General features: G+C 41.0%; 2 pseudogenes; one reads left to right on the top strand and one right to left on the bottom strand.

The window, feature by feature from the left end:
- Nucleotides 1-568: 568 nt before the first annotated feature.
- LOC149105020 (uncharacterized) lies at nt 569-3,593 on the bottom strand (annotated as a pseudogene).
- LOC149105021 (uncharacterized) lies at nt 1,727-3,214 on the top strand (annotated as a pseudogene).
- Nucleotides 3,594-12,517: the final 8,924 nt, after the last annotated feature.

Here is a 12,517-nt window from a genome sequence, read left to right as displayed (position 1 = left end):
CACTCGTTCATTAAAAATAGTTCGTTTCGCTCATATAAGTTCATTAAGGTCGACGACTATGACACATTCTCATCAAAGCTTACTACATTAGCATGAGATTTACTCATTTTCAGGTCAGTTTCCAGCAAACAAATGCTCATCTCCTGGTCATTTTTTAAGCTTGGACGACTTAAATGCTCATGAAATCCAGCCTTCAAGTTGACCATAGTACTAATTCCAACATTCGAAGTCAACTCCACTTCACTTTAGCGAAACTCCTAATATTATTGTTGTGTAAAAGCTACAAAATCATTAAATTTGGGCTGTTAAGATGCATGCATGCTTTGAATAGTAACCGCCCAACTGCACGGTCACTATTCCAACATGGCGTCGGGCTCGGGCGTTCTCGTTCGGGTCGGCTAATTGCGAACAGTGTCTATACTTGAGTGAGTGAATGAGTGAGTGAGTGAGTGATACATTTGCATATCGGAGTCCCCACAACAAACACGTTCCTACGCTTCGCGTATCCACGAGTTTAAAAAGGGGGTCTTAAATTGAGTGCAAATAAAGAAGTGGTAATTAAGAATGTTTAACCGATTTGAGTAGTAGTGTAACCGAACCATTTATCGAAACATGAATTAGGGAGATCGTTCATGACCATATACGCTAACACAAACGATCTCTTTCCTGTCCAGGAGCCTTTGGCACAGTTTCGTGGCCTTCTCTGTAGAGGCATCGATGCAGACCACAGAAGCACCTTCCTGTTGTCGAGGTAGCTCTTCAAACTCTGCTTTCAAAGACGTCTCTGCAACTGTCTCGGAATCTGCAAACAGCGGGCCAATCTTGTTACTCTCTTTGAAAAACGTTGGTCGGGTAACCGTATAACCCACTATAGAACCTTTACTGTCGATGGTTACACGTACATGACTGCCAGTCATGAACGCTTGTCGTTCAAAGCCAAACACTGTGGCGTCATACATGAATAACTCTTGCATATTCACATCTCAGAATAAAAAGTAGCGAGATAGAAACATGACGTTTCGGCGACGACTTATCACCATTATCAAATGCAAATTAGTATGTGTTTGGTAACGTTACATAGAGAATATAGAGTGGGAAAATACATGAATAAATGAGGCGGGGATAACAAAAGAATGAGAGAAATGTTAAATAAAAAGAAACTCAAGAAACGGGATGACATAGTAATCACTAAACCTGACAAGGGTTCAGGCGTCGTTGTCATGGATAAGTCCGATTATAATGATCATCCTCTCCGATGAGAGGAAGACCTCCTGAGGGGGGTGGGGCACTGCCACATATGGGCTATATACTGAGATATGTGCCGCTGTGAAGGGTATGGTTTTCAAGCAGTTTACTCTAGGATGGGGTATATAAATCATAGCGTTTGGGTCTAGAATAGGGTATCATTTTTCACAAAACTGACTACTTGGTTGAAGATTTTATTTAGACTAAGGAAACTTGGAATTGTCACTCAAAAATATAAAAAGATCAAATCAGCAAGTTTAAATTTACGCAAATCGGCCTCAACAGTGTCGATAGATGGGGGGATTTGGGGAGTTTACTTTAGTATAGGGTAGCAAAATTCAGCTGAACTAGTTCTGGTATAGGCTAAGGGTTCCAGGGTCCCAGCGGCACACCCCCACCCAGAAATTCCCAAAGTACCCCCTCGGGGAAGACCTAACCCCACCTTCATGGTCTCCCCAAGATCCATAAAGAACGTCTTGCCATGCGACCCATTTAGTCTGCAACAGATACATACAACTACGCTCTGACAAAGTGGCTGGATGAGAAGTTGAAACCTTTATCTATAGCTATCAACGAATACACGATATCCGACATCTTTCAATTCTCCGAAGAGATCCAACATCTGCAAATCGGTGACGATGATTTCCTGGTATCGTATGATGTCACAGCCCTTTTCACTAACGTTCCGTTAGAAGAAACCATTCAGATTTTAGCAAAGAAATCATTTAATGGGAATTGGTTTAACAATACACACAACCTTAACATCAGTGAAGGATATCTAATCGAACTGCATACAGTTGCAACCAAAGATCAACTTTTCCAGTTCAACGGCGACTTGTACAAGCAAATGGACGGCGTGGCGATGGGCTCACCATTAGGACCACTAATGGCAAACACCTTTATGTGCTCCATCGAGGAGAAACTTGCACATGAAAACAAACTTCCCAACTTCTACAAAAGATACGTCGATGATACCTTCGCTCTAGTATCTGACCTTACCGCTGCTACCGACTTCCTTTCAGTTCTGAATGATGCACACCCAGCGATCCAATTTATAATGGAAACAGCTGTCAATAACAGCTTACCCTTCGTAGGCATGGTAATCACCAAGACCGACGACCACACTAACACCTCTGTCTACAGAAAAAAGACCAACAAAGGGCTTTTACTCCACTATCAGAGCCATGTGGACAACAGATATAAACGATCGCTAATAAGAACTATGCTTGATCGCGCTAAACGCTTGTCATCTTCACCAGACCTCTTCTCCAAAGAATGCCATGATCTAAGAAAAATGTTTCTGTAACTGAAATATCCTGCAAAACTTATTAATTCTACTTTTAAGAGATTTTACGCCTCCCAAGACCAGAATCAAAGCCGTATTAAGCCAGCCGAAAGCCCTGTATTAGTAACCTTGTCTTTCAAAGATCAGAAAATCTGCCGACTCCGTGCGCAGGCAACTAAGCGACCTTGGAAAGAAAATCGATCGTGTATTACAACCAGTTTTCACAAGTAGGAAAATCTCTGAAGATTTGAAAGTTACGGAAACAAAGCCCTTACTTGTAAACCACAATGCGTTTTGTATGAATTTCAGTGTGATTCGTGTGATGCGAATAATATAGGCTACACGAGCCGTCATCTTCACCTGCACATTGAGGAGCTTAAATATTCCGTCATCGGTAAACACCTAAAGGACAAACACAACCAAACATCTAACAATCTTCACGAGCAGTTTACCACCTTAAAGAAATGCCGTGGAAAGTTTGAGTGCCTTATTTATGAGATGCTTTTTATAAGGAAAAAGAGTCCGGCTCTGAACACTCAAAATGACTCCATTCAGTCCAGCGAAACTTTTTATTTAAAAATTTTTGTCATTCTTTTGTTTATCCCCGCCTTATTTATTCTGATGTATTTTCCCACTCTATATTCTCCATATAACGTTACCCAACACATAATAATTTGCATTTGATAATGGTGACATGTCGTCGCCGAAACGTCGAGTTTTTTATCTCTCTACGTACTCTTTATTCTGAAATGTTTTTCAAAACCTCTCATTATATTCACTTCTTCAATGCTTTTGATTTTCACCGGTGTTCTCTTCGATGTCTCAGAGAAGCAGGCTATAGTTGTTGGAATGTTAAAGACGAAAAATGCCCCGTAAACTGACTACGAAATCCATTGCGTTTGTGCAGTTCCTGCGAGAGTTCCGAGATTCCACCAATGCTGGGAAAGTGCTTCGCACTTGCCATAGCGGCGTCATAGATTTTCTTGCCGTATTCCCTTCCCCTGAATTCTTTGCTCACGAAATAACAACCAGCGAAAGCAAACCTGTCACCATATTTTGCCATTGTCATGCAACCAATAGGTTTCCCGTTCAACTCGCCAACAAACCCTGCTGTTGGATCACAAGCCATGAAACATTCAGCATCTTGGAAACCCGGTTCCCAGCCTTCCTTCACCATAGCATTTATGACGATACTTTCAAACTCCTTTTCTGTCTTAATGAGACGAATTTTGATCTGCTCCGTGCCAGACAAGCTCATATAGGGTTTGTTAGAAACAGCAAGCAGTCTGTTTCTTCGAGTTTGATAAAATCGGTGACCAGAATTGGTGAATGCGAGGCGACTGATCGAGTAGCAAGCAGCAAATGAGGGTTTTAAACGAAGAAGTAAGGGGAAGAGCTAGGACTTGCTCCATCAGTGAGTAGATCAGGAGACGAAGGTGACGCTGGATAAGGCATGTACTGCGTATGGACCACCAACAGAACCCACGCATTGCCCTAACCTGGTCACCTGAGGGAAAGGGTTATGCATTCAGTATATGATATGTCAACCAGCCGATTACTTCATTACTTACTACACCGTGCTGACGAGACCCAACAAGATCAAAACAGCTGTCCATGGTTGCAATTCTTGGCTTTCAGTTTGGATTCTACCGTGTCGTTGTCAGCCTTGCATCATTGTTACTTATTTGATAGTATTTCCAGCTATATTTAGCGCAAAATTGTACCCTGGGGGAAGTATTTGACCCATGTTTGGGTGTAGAGGTATTGCGGACAGTTTAAAATCTTGACCCTGTTTAGGACAAAAATACTACAAAAAAAAAAAGGCACTCTACACTGTGCCTTGTATACGGCGGCTGCGCCCGCAGTACGAGCGGCAGTCAGAACCGAGCTGTCCCACTGAAAAGACGCGATGACAGCCTTTTTCTTCGCAGCTAACAAAAATAAAGACAATACTTCACTTTCTTTGGCCTCTTCTAATAGTTAACTTGAGAATTCCGGGTTTAATTTGACGAGGAACAGCATATTTTGTTCAAGCGAATTGCCGGCGGACTATTTTTGGCGCCAAGTTAGAAGCTTGGAGACACAATATGTTTCATATATTTCACTTTTCACAATCTGATATGGTTTTGGGAATCGTAAGTCCCTTTTCGTGAATATTTATGCCATCTTCAGTGAGAAAAGTGCCCACTTCAATGCCTTTCCTCTAACTGACATTGACGTCAAGACAGTAAAGTTTTCCCGCCTGCTGAATCCTGATTGGTCGATTCAAATTTCAGGCTCGCCAGCCGTATATGTGTAGGACAATAGCCCCTTTTGAGACCCTGCTTAGGACAAAAGATAAAGCTCACGAAGTCCCAGGCATGAAGTATTACGTGTAAAGGCACAAACGGGAGCATCAAGGTCTTTCGCAAGATATAGCAAAGCGAAAGACAGCTCTTAAAAGACAAACAAGCTACAGTCGAACCTTCACTGACGTCCACTTTAATTCTCTACACTGGCCACTATTTTTTGTCCTATCGGACAGTCCCTGCGAGAAATAATGCCAGAAATATTGGGTGGGGGTGTGCGGCCCGCTTCCCAAATTGCTTACCCTATTTTTGCGATTTTCCCAATCCTATTTATAACCTGACCAAAAATTTAATACCCTATTTATGACCCCAAAATCTAGGAAACTAGATTAAGACAGAAATGAAACGCCCCAAAATCATTCTTACGCTTACCATAACCCATGATGGCTAAGCCAATGAAAACTCTCGAGCTGCATGCGTTATCCCATGATCCGTTTTTTTTTTTAAAAAGAAATATTTAGGTCGTTTATTATATCTCAATTGGTACGCGCTCTGTAATTGGTCAATTTGGCGGGCCGTATAAAATTGTACGGCACGCTAAAATTTCAAGCTGTTTTTGTTGCCAAAACGTTTCGTGATTTATCGCCAAGTGTTCTTAACTTTTTTGGCAAATAAAAGTTTAAAACTTTCTTTTACTCCTGAAATTGTGTATTAAAACCTACTAAGGACTTAGAGTCACTTAGCAACGATTTCAAATTGAGCCCGTTTTACTTTCGAGGTGCGTCAGCAATTTGAAACCGTTCCGCGTAAATAGAAATCGTTCCCGAACCCGTCAGACACGCGGTAGTATAATAAATATCTTTTAACCTCGTTTTCACGGTCCGTACTGTAAGTTACGGATCCTCGTTTTTCACCTTCGATTTATGGCCCGCGCGCTTGGGCCATAAATCGATGGGGAAAATATTCGGTTCGTTCCCGTAACCTACAGTACGGCCCTCGAACTCGGTTAGTAAGAGGTATATATAAGTATAAGGTTTAAGTCTCTTTTCGCAGGGTGTATATTGCAGGTTCCCTTGGGAAGAACCAGATTAGGATTTACGATCTAAGATCACTCGGATTGTTGTACGGCATGAAAGGAACCGAGAAATCCTAGTATAGAGTACATTCCTTTGCTGCACTAATTTAAAGTACCCCTATGATCAAATTCTCGATATCCATTCTTATTTTTTTTTTTTCACATTTTCGTTCACAGTAGGTCTTTCGTAGATATCTTGCCAAATTTTTGGAACTTTATTTGCGAGAATTTCCGGCCGCCATTAATTTTCCTTGTTCCAAGTCTTCGTTGAGAATTTGAGTAAATGACTTCATTTTCTCCAACAGAAAAAAAAAAAAACACTACAGGGGTTGAAATTATGACAACAATTAGTAATGCAGTTCGCCTAAAGAATAACAAGAACTTTGGCTCTTATATTCCTGCAATTTTTCACTCTAATTACTCAGGCAGTGAGGCCTGGATTTAAATTTCGGCTCCGTGTTTTTTTTCCGCGTTCAGTCACAAATCGCCGTCTGGTCTCTAAAGTGCATGCGCCACCTGTGCATGCGTACAGCACATGGAATTTACAGAGGTTGTCGTCGAGAAAAGTTAGCACGGATTCCATGATTTCTAGGGCGATGAAATCACATGCAGACGAACACACCGTTCAAGGTAGACCAACACTAAAGGACGTTAAGCGTTTTCGGCACGGGTCGCTGCAAGCCTTACGAGAGATCAATTTACGAGCGAACATTTTGAGTGAATCATGAATCATGTTATACCAAATGATCCATCAACGGGGGCTGTCAACTCTTCAACTTGATAAAAAGCATCTTCAGAAGCGTCTCCGTATTTTTAGACGTGATCGTGAACCAAGCAGAATCCCAGCACGAGCTCAAGAACGTCTGAGCAACAAGAGCAGAAAGGTTAGAGAATTTGTTTACGAATTCATCTGTTCGAGTACACCTAAGTAAAATGCTCTGAGAAACTTCGTAAAGTATAATAAAGATAAAATCTCGAACTAAACGATATTCTCTCGTTATTTGCTTGTAACAGAGTTATGTGTCTTAACAAGAGTGAAATTCGTGTAGCGAATTATTGTACATTTAAGCTGAAAGAAACTAATGTATGTCAGTGACCCCAGCAAAACAATTCTTGGTTTGCACTGTCACGCAATCCTGACGCAATAAAAAATTTATTCGAAAACCATTTAGTGGATAAAATCAAGAAATTGTGATGTTATAGGAGATTAATAAAGATGACACTCCTCGAATTTTTAGGTCTGTGCGTTTTCCCAAGCTCAAATATTCGTCGAAATATTTTGCACAAATTTACAGAGACCAGTAATGAACCGCCATGTTGGTGTACCTCCGCGGTACGCCTACACCGCGGCCGGTAAATATTGTAAACATCTGGAACTTACTTTGGCTATCTAGGCGACTGATTATCTGTACTGAACAAACAAGCATTTACATAAGCACTTTTCCTAATACTTTAACTTCTAAATGGGCTAAAAATCACGAGATAAGTATATGATTTCGACAACCGCGTTCGTAGGTCTATGTCACGCATCGCCATAACTATGAAATTCAAAATGTCTCGCTTGCTTGAGAAACGCAAATAACAACGACAAAGGCTAAGCAAAATAGACTGAAACGTTTATAGGTTGATATAAAGACATTGACTCATTTCACACCCTAAAGACTTGCAAACGGGTAATAAGTTATCAATCGATTCCAAGAAATGCAATCAAAAGCAGAATAGCTTAAGCACATCAATTCGATTGAATTTCGTACAACTTCAAATGCAGAACATTTAGCTCAATTGCAACATAGCTATTGCTTCTCAGTATAACGACTGCCTGGGTACACGCAGCAAAGCGTCTAGTTGTTTTAATTATAATTTCAACCCGCGTGATATTTTTGAGCAAATGACTTCATTTACTCAAATTCTCAACCAAGACTTGAAACAAAGAAACTTAATGGCGGCCGTAAATTCTCGGAAATAAAGTTCCTCAAAAACGCGAGTTCTAATGTTCGTCATTGGACTGAAATTTGGCAAGTTATCTGAGAAAGACCTACTGTGTACGAAAACGTAAAAAAAAAAAATGGATGTCGAGAATTTGATCATAGGAGCAGTTTTGGGTCCAAGTGATCTTCGATCATCAATATTGAACTAGATCTACCTAAAGGAATGTATTTTTAGGCCTAATTACTCCAGTAGTGTTGCTTACGTTCTCCTCAAACAATTGGGTTTTTCTATTTTTTGTTAAAACCGTCGGCCAATCACGGCACGTCTTGTAAGGGTGTGTACCGCCTGATAGTTTGCTTAGTTCAGGCATACTGATAATGACACAACGGTGTTTGCTCGTGTTTAGTATACTTGTTTGTTATAATTCCATGAATTTATACTGAGAAGTGTCAGGTACATGAGACTTGAAAAAACGAAAACAGAAACGAAAATATTACACTAATTTAAAGCACGACAATCGTTCGCTAATCCGCAAAAAGAAAACTATCACAAATTCAAAACTCGACTGGCAGCAAAAAAGAAACTCCTCTAGCTTGAATACTGAGCATACGTGAAATATCTGGAAACCAAGTTTCTACAAACAATTATAAAAAGACAGCTGTGCCTGAAAAGTAAAAGGTTCGATGCGAAATGAGTAACTTACAAAGAATTACAGGACTCTGATTTCACAATGGGCTGAAAGTACAAAGTACCTGAAAGAAACAGTTTTCACCTGGTTCCAATCGTCCCATGAAAATATGACTAACATTTTTCCTCTTGTAAATCTTCCTCGTTCAACACTACACCAAAATAACGCAATCTTTTCTCTGAATTACCGACAACAGCAAACAGCTGTTTACAAAATGTAAGACGTTCTAAGCTGCTCACATCTTGAGGTGGGGTAAGAAATGTGAGATGTTGACAGACAGCTTAACCAAATTGAACCGTAGTGTAACCGAACCATTTATCAAAACATGCGTCAGGGAGATCATCCATGACCATGTACACCAACTCAAAAGACCTCTTTCCTTGAAGCCTTTCGCACAGTTTCGTGGCCTTCTCTGTAGGGGCGTCAATGCAAACCACAGGAGCAGGTTCCTCTTGTCGAAGTAGCTCCTCAAACACCGCTTTCAACAACTTCTCTGCAATTTCCTCTGAATCTGCAAACAGCGGACCAATCTTGTAACTCTCTTTGATGAACGTTGGTCGGGCAACCGTGTAACCCACGATAGAACCTTCACTATCGATGGCTACACGTGCGTGACTGCCAGTCATTCGAAGCCATTTGGACAAGAACGCATGTCGTTCAAAGCCAAACACCGTGGTGTCATACATGAATAACGCTTGCAAATTCACTTCTTCGACGCCCTTGATTTTTACGGGTGATCTTATCGATGTCTCAGAGAAGTAAGCTATGGTTGTTGGAATGTTAAAAAGAAAGAGTGCGCCATAAAACTGACTGTGAAATCCCTCCCGTTTATTCATTTCTTCTGCCTGCGGCAGCCCTGATATTATTCCTATGCTGCGAGGAGGCTTCACTCTTGCAAAAATGGCCTTTCTAATTTTCCTGCCGTATCCCTTTCCTCTGTATTCTTTACTCACGATATAACAACCAGCGAAAGCAAACCTGTCACCATATTTTGCCATTGTCACACAGCCAATAGGTTTCCCGTTCAACTCGCCAACAAACCCTGCTGTTGGATCACAAGCCATGAAACATTCAGCATCTTTTAAACCTGGCCTCCAGCCTTCCTTCACCAGCGCATTTATGATGATAGTTTCGAATTCTTCTTCTGTCTTAATTAGGCGAATTTTGAACTGTTCCGTGCCAGACAAGCTCGTATAGTGTTTGGTAGACTCAATGAGCAGTCCGTTTCTTCGATTTTGATAAAATCTAGGACGAGATGTGGTAAATATGAAGCGACTGATGGAGCAGCAAGCAGCAAAGCCACGAGGCGCGAAAAGGGTCATTTTCTCGTTTCGTTTGGTAGCTACAGCAAGGAAAGTCTCCTCCGCAGCTGTTTTTTGGGATATCACGCAACGCTCCCCCAAAGAAACGGCTGCTCACATCCAAACCACATCCTTTTCCTTTTGTGTTTGTGGTTTGTTTGTGCTCTGTCGAACAGACCAATCACATAATAGCAAAGTGCGAATGACGTAAGCTTTTGCACGAAAAGGTCTGCGGTGCGAACACGGGAGGGATTTCTGGCTTTTGTTTCACGCCGCACGTCGCCAAAAATAGGCAGTGTTCGCAGGCTACGAACATGACTGACGAAAAAAACTGTAAATGAAAGCCGTAAGTACAAGTGCTTCATGTGCTCATCGCTATGTTCAGCTAATGAGAGAATATATATTTTCTCGAAATGTCAGATTGTAAGCGTCAAGCAAGAGCTAAACGCTTCCTACAGATTGTAATCAGGAGGAAAGAGCGGCTTTCAGAACTCGCTGCCAACAAATCGAGCGAAGCTACTTGATTTCCTGGTATCTTCCTTCTCGACAATAATTTTTTGAGTTGAAATTAAGTTTCTAATAATTAGCTTGAACCTTGAAGAGTCTTCAGCTACATAGAAAGCTCGTTCAAGCGTCGCCGATATTTTTCGGCGTCCCTAAACAAAAGCCGGAAATCTGTATGTTCATTTGTGACATCTCTCACGACGGGATACAAAGATAAAAGACATAGTCTGATTGGACAAGTTTCAAAGGGCGCATTTGGCGCGAAAACGTTCTTGAAAATGGAACGCAAGCGGTGATTGGCTAATTTCGTGAAAGGAGTGTTGTTCGGATGTGAGCAGCCGTTTCTTTGGGGGAGCGTTGCGTAACATGCCAAAAAACGGCTGCGGTGGAGACTAGAGCAAGGATTAAGGCTCGCTTTTAAAATAACATCCGACCAGACCACAGGCGGCCCAGACGTTGAATACGATTAATACGTGACATTATGCTGTTGGCGATTGCGTTACAATTTTAGCCGTTTATAAGACAATGTATGAGAATGCTTCGAAAATTACTCTAAATGCTACGTGTAGGAAATAATTGGAATAAAATGGCTTACCTTATGTTTGCATTGCGTTATTTTGATGTCTCTGGGTTGCTGGAGGTGGTTTAGAGCCATTTCAGGCGAGTTTTACTTTCTGGCGGTTTGCTTCCCCCCCGGGGGGCACTACCATATATGGGCTATATAGGTATGTGCCGCTGTGAAGGGTATGGTTTTCAAGCAGTTCACTCTAGGATAGGATATATAAATCAGAGCTTTTGTTCTTGGGCCATCGTAGTTTAACGAGGAATAAAACACAAATAGCGGTGATAAACATATTAAACTTACGTATTTTAATAACTTGACGTTTCGTATGCTACGCAACATACATTTTCAAAAGTGGAATAAAGACCGTTACAATTTTTGAAAACTATATATGAAATGTAAATAAGGGGTCTGGAAATGAGATTAAGAAACATCTGTTTCTTAACAGTAAAACAATAAAAGCCTAAGCTTATTAATAAAGTATCAGCTTCTCACTGCTGACGTTTACATTAAGAGCCGGCTTAAGTTCTTGGATGAGCAAAGTTTCTTTAATTTTGCAATGATAATCTGTTTTACCAGAAGCTAGAATATCAAAATGATCCCACTTGATGTTGTGAGGCTCTCACTAAGAATGACCCCACATCAGCCATTGCCGACCATATAAAAGCCACAGGTCACAACATCAAGTGGGATCATTTTGATATTCTAGCTTCTGGTAAAACAGATTATCATTGTAAAATTAAAGAAACTTTGCTCATCCAAGAACTTAAGCCGGCTCTTAATGTAAACGTCAGCAGTGAGAAGCTGATACTTTATTAATAAGCTTAGGCTTTTATTGTTTTACTGTTAAGAAACAGATGTTTCTTAATCTCATTTCCAGACCCCTTATTTACATTTCATATATAGTTTTCAAAAATTGTAACGGTCTTTATTCCACTTTTGAAAATGTATGTTGCGTAGCATACGAAACGTCAAGTTATTAAAATACGTAAGTTTAATATGTTTATCACCGCTATTTGTGTTTTATTCCTCGATAAATCAGAGCGTTTGGGTCTAGAATAGGGTATCATTTTCCCCAAACCTGACTAGTTAGTTGAAGATTTTATCTAGACTAAGGAAACCAGGAATTACCACTCAAAAATATAAAAAGATCAAATCGGCAAGTTTAAATTTACGCAAATCAGCCTCAATAGTGTCGATACATGGGGGGATTTGGGAGTTTACTCTAGTATAGGGTAGCAAAATTCAGCTGAACTAGCTCTGGTATAGGGTCCCAGCGGCACATCCCCATCCAGAAATTCCCAAAGAACCCCCGGGGCTTCCCCTAAAACCGCCAGAAAGTAAAACTCGCCAACAGCATAATGTCACGTATTAATCGTATTCAACGTGTGGACCGCCTGTGACGAGACAGGATGAAATAAACGTGCCGCAGGCGCGGCTCCAGGATCTTAGAGGGGTACACCACTAAGGAATGGTGTAACTGACTGGTGAGGTACACAAATTTTAAAAGCGAATACGAAGGAAAAGGCTTCATCTCGGGGGGGGGGGGAGGGGGGAGCGAACCCCCTGCACCCTCCATCTAAATCCGTCCCTGTACCGTATGACTATTTTCTTGATTAAACGCCTTGCATCAAATGAAA

The sequence above is a fragment of the Orbicella faveolata genome, unplaced genomic scaffold (genome assembly GCF_042242905.1).
Source record: "Orbicella faveolata isolate gen_17 unplaced genomic scaffold, um_ofav_v1 contig_34, whole genome shotgun sequence".
NCBI lineage: Eukaryota > Metazoa > Cnidaria > Anthozoa > Scleractinia > Merulinidae > Orbicella > Orbicella faveolata.
This window is presented reverse-complemented; position numbering and strand designations above follow the sequence as displayed.